Below are 8443 nucleotides of genomic sequence, written 5' to 3'. Positions count from 1 at the left end.
ATTACTGGTAAGAATGAAATTAAACTTTGTTTTTACTTAATTCTAAACAGATCATTAACATATATTATATAACATATATGAATTCCATGAAAGGTCTTACCCAGATCTCTCCCTACTGAGGAGAAGGAGGTGCCACGCTCCGTTCCCTGTCCCTTCTCCTGCTGTTCATTCATTGCAATTTGCGCTGCAGTGTTAGCCAAAGCAGCTATGGGTCTGTCTGAACACAAATCTCGGGTTCAGCTCCCGTGTCGGGCTCAGCTGGTCAGGGCCAGCAGGAGCTCGAGCTCCGGGCTGGGCTGGGAGCGGCCGGAGGAGCCCGCCGAGGGCTGGGGGAGCTCAGCCTCTCTCAGACAGGTGCACAAACACTTCCCCCTTTTAGGTGCTACCTGCTCTTTACTGGACGTTTATTACAAGTCGATGCAATTTCACAAAGCACCTGCATGCAATAAAACCCTGTTACTTGTGTGAGGCCTTAAGGAAATTAACGGTTCCTCCCTAGGGATGCATATTTTGTTAAGATGTTTATTACAGATGAAGTGGTCCTGGGGTAAAACATTAACAAGTTGTAGAGTGATAAAAGGAATTTTATCATTTCTCAGTGACATAAATAGGAAGAAACCTTTAACTAAATCTATAAAATTCCTGTTTCCTAATGAATTTGCTTTAACTATTTATTAACTGGATGAACTTATACAGGCTGCAATTTGAGTTTTTTCATCCTCATCCTCTCCCAAAACCCAAGCAGAAGACATTGTCTATGAACTGATGTGAGCTCTGGTGCTCTAAAAAGAAACTTTAGATCAATAACATTTTTTTTTAAAGGAATTCTTTTCCTCAGTAGGTTTAAAGGCAGGGCCCTAAAACTCAGATCATTCTTGCAATACTGATTTTAGAATTAAATGCAACATTAAAATTCTGTGTTATAATAATGCTAACTCATATTACTGAAATTACATGTTGTATTTTAGGGTTCAATCCCAGGAATTTATTTTTGGTTGCCATCCTTTTTTTTAGCACCATATTAATGAAGCTTGCTCTCTACCATTATTAGAGATGAAAGCAGGAGCACTGCTTTGGACTGAGAATGCTCCATCTAATTGAATTATATGAATGTAGTTAAATGTCTACTTCAGAAAGGCCATATTCACTTTCAAGATTAGTTACTCCAAGAGTTAATGGCCTATTTAAGCAACATAGTCCAAGAGCCAAACACAGGTGGGCTGTGTTAATAACTTTATTTAAACCGTTTTTTCCCCTTTTGAGAGGCACAAGCCATCCATTAATGCATTCATTAGAGTTTATGGCATAGTTCTGCTTTTCTCCTAATGACACTATCCAGACTCAAACTTGCTTGGCTAATTTAGCCCAGCTGCCCTTTGCCTCTCAGCAACAGGTCCCTTGTTCTTCAGTCATACAGGCTGAAGTGTCATGATGATTAGTTTTTAGTCATTGCTGCCCTTTGCAATAATGTTTTCTGTTTTCTCTGCACCAGAATTTACTTTTTCTTCAGAGTTTTTGCCGAAGGTTTGTGTGCAGCAGCTGCTGAAGGGGCATGCAGCACAGAGGCATTGCTGCCTCGCTGCAGCCCTCGCATTCCAATGTGATTGAACATTGTGGTTTATGACTTGACTCTGACCAAACAAGCTCACAGGTTTTAATATCCAGCTCTGCCAAAGGTATTTGTGGAAGTTCCTCGCAACTGCAGCATCTCAGCTTGCCTGGACTTTTCAGTTTTAAGTCTGATCCAAACATGCCTCTTCCTGATGTCATTACAGCTGTAAAACGTGTGGCTGTGTACAGAAGTGCCTGTTTCCTCCAGTAGCTGCAGTGGAGGTGACCTGTGTGTGTTTAGTAATGAATTCCCCAGGTACTAATGAACATCACAACAAATCAGAATGGCCAATGCATCACTGGGAAGGGAAAACCCAGGGTGGGTCGGACTCTGCACCGGCAGCTCCTGACACTTGCAGAGTTTATTTTGGGATATGGAATCAGTTTGGGTATGCATGTCTGATGTTTCTGGGAGTCCTGTGTTAGCTCTTGGCTTCCGATGTGAAATATCTCCTCTGACAAACTTGTACCAACATTGGGGGTGGCCTTGGCCATCGTGAGATACTGGACCAGCCAGTCCTGGGCAGCCCACAGTGATCCTGGCCAGACCTCAAGCTCACAGTGCCACTGAACTCCAGCGAGCACAGGAATGAGTGTTCCCTGGTGCTTCCTGACAGATGGATTTGTAGGAAATAACGGCTCACAACACTTCTGTACCTGCACCTAGAGATAAGTAGCACAACTTCAGTAGGATGGCAGAGATGCTGCAGGTATAACATTGTCACTTCTGCACAAGCTGCAGGAATTCTCACTGCAGGCTCTACACTCTCAAACTGCTGCGTCAAGGTGTTTCCTCTTACTGATCTTTAAAGCGATACCCGTGCATCTAGTCTTCATCATCGTCGTCGTCATCGTCACCATCTCCCATTTGTCGCTCTCTTCATTACCTGGTTGCGAGTGGTGCTGAAGGGCATGTTCTGCCCGGTCAGGGCTGCAGTGCGCCGGCCCTTCTCTGCGGGGAGCGGGGTGACGTGCCGTGCCGTGCCACTCCGTGCCGTGCCACTCCGTGCCGGTTCCGTGCCGTGCCGGTTCCGTGCCGTGCCGTGCCGTGCCAGTCGCTGCCCTGTCTCTTCCCTGCCGTGTCCCGGCGTGGCCGCTAGGGGGCGAGCGGGGGCGCCGTGCGGAGCCCGTGGTACCGGCCCGGCCCGCACTGCTCTGGCGGTGTCACCGGCCCGGTACCGGCCCGGCCCGCACTGCTCTGGCGGTGTCACCGGCCCGGTACCGGCCCGGCCCGCACTGCTCTGGCGGTGTCACCGGCCCGGTACCGGCCCGGCCCGCACTGCTCGGGCGGTGTCACCGGCCCGGTACCGGCCCGGCCCGCACTGCTCGGGCGGTGTCACCGGCCCGGTACCGGCCCGGCCCGCACTGCTCGGGCGGTGTCACCGGCCCGGTACCGGTTCGGCCCGCACTGCTCGGGCGGTGTCACCGGCCCGGTACCGGCTCAGCCCGTGCTCGGGCCCCTGTCTGTGATGGCAGGGACGGGGTGGTTCCGTTCCCTTTCAGAGCCCCTGTGTGTCGCACCAGGACGGTGATGCTGGAGGATGCAGGTGGGAGGTGTGACGTGACCCTGCCACCGTGCTCTGGCCCGTGGTGGCAGCCTGGGCAGCTGCCTCTGCCCCTGTCTGGACCACGGCAGCGCCAGTGCTCTCCAGAATTACAAACTGCGAACCAATTAGCCCTGGGGACAGACGCACACTCACAGTCCCATCACAGCCCCTCGAGGTGAGTCCGGGCGAGCAGCGGGGCAGAGCAGCGCTCGGGGGGCGCTCAGAAGCGCTCTCTGTCCACGCACAGAGCTCCCGGGATGAGCTCGGCCCTGGCTGTGGCCCGGCCCCGTCTGGGGGCCGCGCTAGCGCTTGGTCCAGCAGCTGTGGGATGGTGGGCAGGACCTGGGCACGGGAATTCTCTCCCTTGTGGGCATTTATCTCAGTAGCACACAGAAAGACATCGTGGGGAATACTGCAGGAGTTCAAGGAGTCCTGTGACAGCACTGTTTGAGCAAAAAGCATTGAATGGTGGCCATAGATGTTTGTTTTTTAGCCTCTGTGCTAGAACTGCATTTTGCAGGCTGTGAGTCTTGTTATGAGAAATTACCAGTAATTTCTTTCCCTTTATCGTGTCTTCTTTATTTGATGTCTTTTGGCAGACTTTTTTACACAGGCGTGTGAGTTCCCTTCGTCCTCTGCAACACTCTAACAATTAGTTAATGTTCTCAGCAACTTTGAATGTAAAATCTCACTCTGCAGAAGAGGTCCTGCAAGTACCTACAATATTTCTGGATGAATTGGAACAGGATGTTGAAATTGTAACATCTTGTGACCCCAATGCTTTTATCTGCAGGAGCAGTGAAAGAGTTAATGCATTAGTTAAAAAGATTTTTAGCACTGGTCTGAACTGAGGTTGACAATCCATTAGTCATGACTCCTCAGAAACCTAGCCTAGTTCTTTTCTCTTTCTTTTGTGATTTACAGATTTTTGCACCAATTGTAAGCACTTTGCAGTTAGATTTTTATTAGAAACTCCGAAGTGAAGAATTATGGTTTGGGATTCACAGTGGGAAAAGCCTTCTGGTGTTTGTAGACCCTTTTCACCCTGTGTGTCCCCAGGCTGGCCCTGCTCAGAGCAGGAAGCTCCTGAGCCCACAGCAGCTGTGCTGGGCTGAGTGGGGCCAAGCCTGCTGGGTACAGCCATCCCCCAGGGCCAGCCTGGGCACAGGTAGAGCCCTGCACATCACATCACATCACAGCAGGCAGGAGGTGGGCTTGCTGAGCCTTCAGGGCAGACTTGGATCAGATAATAGAAAAAATGTCTTCACAGAAAGGGTGGATCTTGAGGCACAAAGTGCCCAGGGCAGTGGTGGAATCCCCATCACTGGATGCCTTTAAAAGTTATCTAAATGTGGCACTTGGGGACGTGGGCCAGCGGTGGCCGTGGCCGTGTGGGGGCAGTGATTGCACCCCGTGGTCTTAGAGGGTTTTTGCGACCTGCACAATTCTGTGATCTCTTGGCAGTGATGGTGTGAAGACACTGAGTGCCCAGGCAGCCCCGAGCAGGGTGGGTGTGAGCCTCAGAGCGAGCTGGGGTAAAAGGCCTCATGAGGAATGCGTTTTGGGATTGCTTGGAGACTAAAGAGCTCTCTCCTCTGCAGCAGCTGCACCAGGGCGTGCTGCCAGCATCCTGCCTCATGCTGGTGTCAGATAGAGCAGCTGCTCACTGCTGCTCCCATCAGCTCCTGGAAGAAAATAATCGCAAAGAAAGCTCTTGCAGCTACAGGAGGCCTCTGTGCACAGGGTTTGTTGGTGTGTCTGAGGCTGCTGAGCAAGTGCAGCTAAAGAGTGGTCCTTCATCCAAAAAGCGTTTGGGTGCAGTTCCAGCTCTCCTTGGCTCTGGAAGGACAACTGCAACCAGAGACAATTTTTCATTATGGACAAGAGAGTTATGAGGTACAAACGAGTGTGCACAAGAAAGTTCATAAATTACTGGGGATTAGCATCAGTGATGGGTAGATCTGCTGTGTGCAGCCTTCGCCTGGCAGAACAGGCAGGATCCTGCACAGTGTTTGTCACAGATCAGAAACAACAGCCCTTTGACAGATGCCACGTAGATCTTCATCTCCAAATTCACCCATCTGAGAAACATCTGTGTGCTTAGGCTGGCAAATCTCAAGGAATGCTCTGCCAAGCAGCCTCCTTCCGCTTTTATAGCCCCGTAATCCCCGTTCCTCCCTGGAAGGAGCAGGGGTGTGTGCGGCTCTTCAGGAAAACTGGGTAGGTCCAGGGGAAGTCTGCGAGGAAAAGATTCATGGCATGATCAAAAAGCACCCAGGCCTTTTACAGGCGAGGCTCAGTGGGTGCCTTGAGCGGCCGTAAATAACAGCGAGGAGCGAGGGAGCAGATTAAAGAGCCGAGCTCTGGGATGGAGCAGGACAGGCAGCGCCGGCTGCCCCCGCACGGCAGCTGGGCAGGGGTGTCCCCAGCCCCTGGCACACCTGGCTCTGAGGTGTCCCCAGCCCCTGGCACACCTGGCTCTGAGGTGTCCCCAGCCCCTGGCACACCTGGCTCTGAGGTGTCCCCAGCCCCTGGCACACCTGGCTCTGAGGCCAGAGCACAGGGCTTTGGGGCTTGGCTCAGGCATCCCGTGTTCCAGCAGTGTGGCTTTGTCCCTGGAAATTCTCCACAAAATGAGCACCGTCCTCCCGAGGGGACTCTGCCCCCAGGCCTGCCCAGGCCCTGTGCCCACAGGCTGGCACAGCCCTGGAGCTGCAGGGGAAGCAGTGGGAACGTGGGCACGGGCTCTGGAGCAGGTCTGTTACAGTTTTCCTGCCCCCATCCCAGCCTGTGGGTGAATTCCCCCTGCACCAGCTCCCTTCTGTGCCTCCACCCTCTGGAGTCACTGGCTCCTGCCCTTGTTATAAAACAAGGCCCATTTCCCCAGGGAGTTTTGAATTTGAAGTGGTTCTGGGAAGTCTATGGATTTTGCATACAGTCTGCAGCAGCCACTAGGGACTTTTTTGATAGTTTTGTTTTTTGTTTTATTTTGAGATAAACCTTTGGAGAAGTATTACTTGCCTAGGGGCTGCCCCAATTTTTTCCATTTGTGCAGGCAAAAGAATATTGATGGGGAGGGGCATAGACACACAGAGCACCCTCAGGCCTAAGGATGTTTCATAGGAAATTGTTGCTTTCAGACAGATGAAAGCAGATCCTTTAATTTTTCGTTAGTGCACGCAAGGAACAAAGTGCAGCTCAGGTGTGCTGGTGTTGTCCCTTGGGTCCAGGCTTGGTCTCTGTGGAGCTGGCTTGGAGCTAGCCTGGAAATGGAATGTTAAAGAGGAGCAGCAGCCTTCTGTTTGTGAAGGAGTGTCCCCTGCAAATGGGTCCCAGCAGGCTGAGGTCACAGAGGGGTTTCAGCTGTCCTGGGGGGACACGGTGACACCCCATGGTGACACACCATGGCCCCTCTGATGGACAGTGACTGCTGGCACTGCCTCCCGTGGAGCTGTGCCCAGTGCTGGGGTCCCAGCCCCTCGTTCTCCCCCAGACCTGCAGCTCTGGCTGGGCCACTTGCCACAGCCACAGGGACCCCTCACCTGTCCCTGCCTCAGCCACACACCCTGCTGGCCCTTTCCTCCCCTCCTGCCAGCCTGTTTGCTTAACATTTGGGGGCATGATTTATAAACAACCCTTAATGAACCTTTTAACCTCTTCTTTTCATTGTTTAAATTTCAAATTTTTTGGATGCAAACTCCTTAAATCAGTTCAATATGCTCTGAAGGGCTTTGCTAGAATTTGGGCTGAATTGTTTCCAAATGGAAACACAGCTCCAAAAAACAGCATGTCCCTGATTTTAATTGACTCTCCACTGTGAGTACCCTGAAATAACCGAAGTGTTTCCAATACTTGTGGGTGCCTGGATTTGGCAGTTGTTTGGGTGCAGGCATAAAAAAGGCAGAATGTAGAAGTATTGCACCTTGGGCTTCACACGGGATTCCCCCTGGATTTCACTGGGATTCCTGCAAAGCCATGCAGAACATTGCCAGTGAAACTGGAAACCAGGTGAGCTCTGGGCCAACCTGTCTGGGGTTTGGTGTGGCTGGGAGGTTTTGGATGAGAACCAGGCAAAGTTCATTGATTTCACCTGACCCTTCTCTGTAATTCTGGAGTTTTCTTTACCTGAAACACAAACCCAAATCTGAGTGCCCTCAGGTTCTCTGTCCGGGGCTTTCTTGAACAGCAAGGTGCATTGAGAACCAGATTTGATGTCTGGGCTGTTTCTGCCTGGAGGATCTGGGATGTTCTCTGCTGGCTCTGCACCCTGTCACACCAGGCAGGTGACATTTCTGCTTCCTGTGTCAGCTCAGCACAGGCCTGAGCTCTGGTTGCAAACAAGGGAGTCGTCAAGAGAACAGGAAATTCACACTTAAACACCATAACTCTGCAAGATTTGCTCTCATCAAGTTTTACTGAAGTGAATTCCTCCTAATCCGTTTAATATAGCATTTCACAGGCATGATTTTTAACTCGTGGAATAAGAGAGACAGGGTGGTGTCTTGTTCAAAAGCTGCTTTGTGGGCAGCTGAGGACTCTCAGCTCAGCAGGTGCCCGTTCCCCCTGTCTGGCTGCTGACCTTCCTTCTCATTTTTCAGAGGCACCTGCCCTGCACCTTGTGCACCTCTCCCAGGTCAAGGGGCCCTGGGGAGAAAGAGAAGAGAAACTTAGAAAATGGAAGGACTCTCTCATGTCTTTCCTCTTTTCATGAGGAAAACTGTATGGTGAAAAAATAATTTTCTGTTGATTGTTTGCTTTTAACAACCAGGGAAATAGCAGCTACTATTTCATGTCTTTCCTCCTATTTAAGGATGGTTTTCTAGAGTGGAAGGGGAGAACTTGTTTTTTTCATGCTTGAGTTCAGTCAGAGGAATATCTGATCCTGCTATTTTCCTCGGAGAAGGAAGCTGTGGTTTAGGAGTACAAGCACTGTAAGATGCTGAAGGAATGCCAAAACCATTCACAGCACTTGTGTGATCCCAGGCTGGCTCAGTCTCAGTGGAAGCACCTCAGGGTGCTGCCCAGGGCTGTGCCCCCGGGGTCTCCTCTCCTTTTACTCCTGTGCACTCAGCTCCAAGGGAAATTTGGGCTGCTGGTAGCCACGCTCCCTGCCCAGGGCTGGGCTGGTCACAGCCCCTCCTGCCCTCACACAGCCCAGGGGCCGGGCTGGTGGCCAGGCTGGGCTCTCACACTGCCCTGCCCACGGCACTCAGGGGGTTAACAGCGCTGCTGTGGGTCTGGGATTGTGTCTGTGCCTCCAACCTTGTAAACCTCTGACCCAAAAT

The sequence above is a fragment of the Serinus canaria genome, chromosome 17, assembly GCF_022539315.1.
Source record: "Serinus canaria isolate serCan28SL12 chromosome 17, serCan2020, whole genome shotgun sequence".
Lineage (NCBI taxonomy): Eukaryota > Metazoa > Chordata > Aves > Passeriformes > Fringillidae > Serinus > Serinus canaria.
This window is presented reverse-complemented; position numbering follows the sequence as displayed.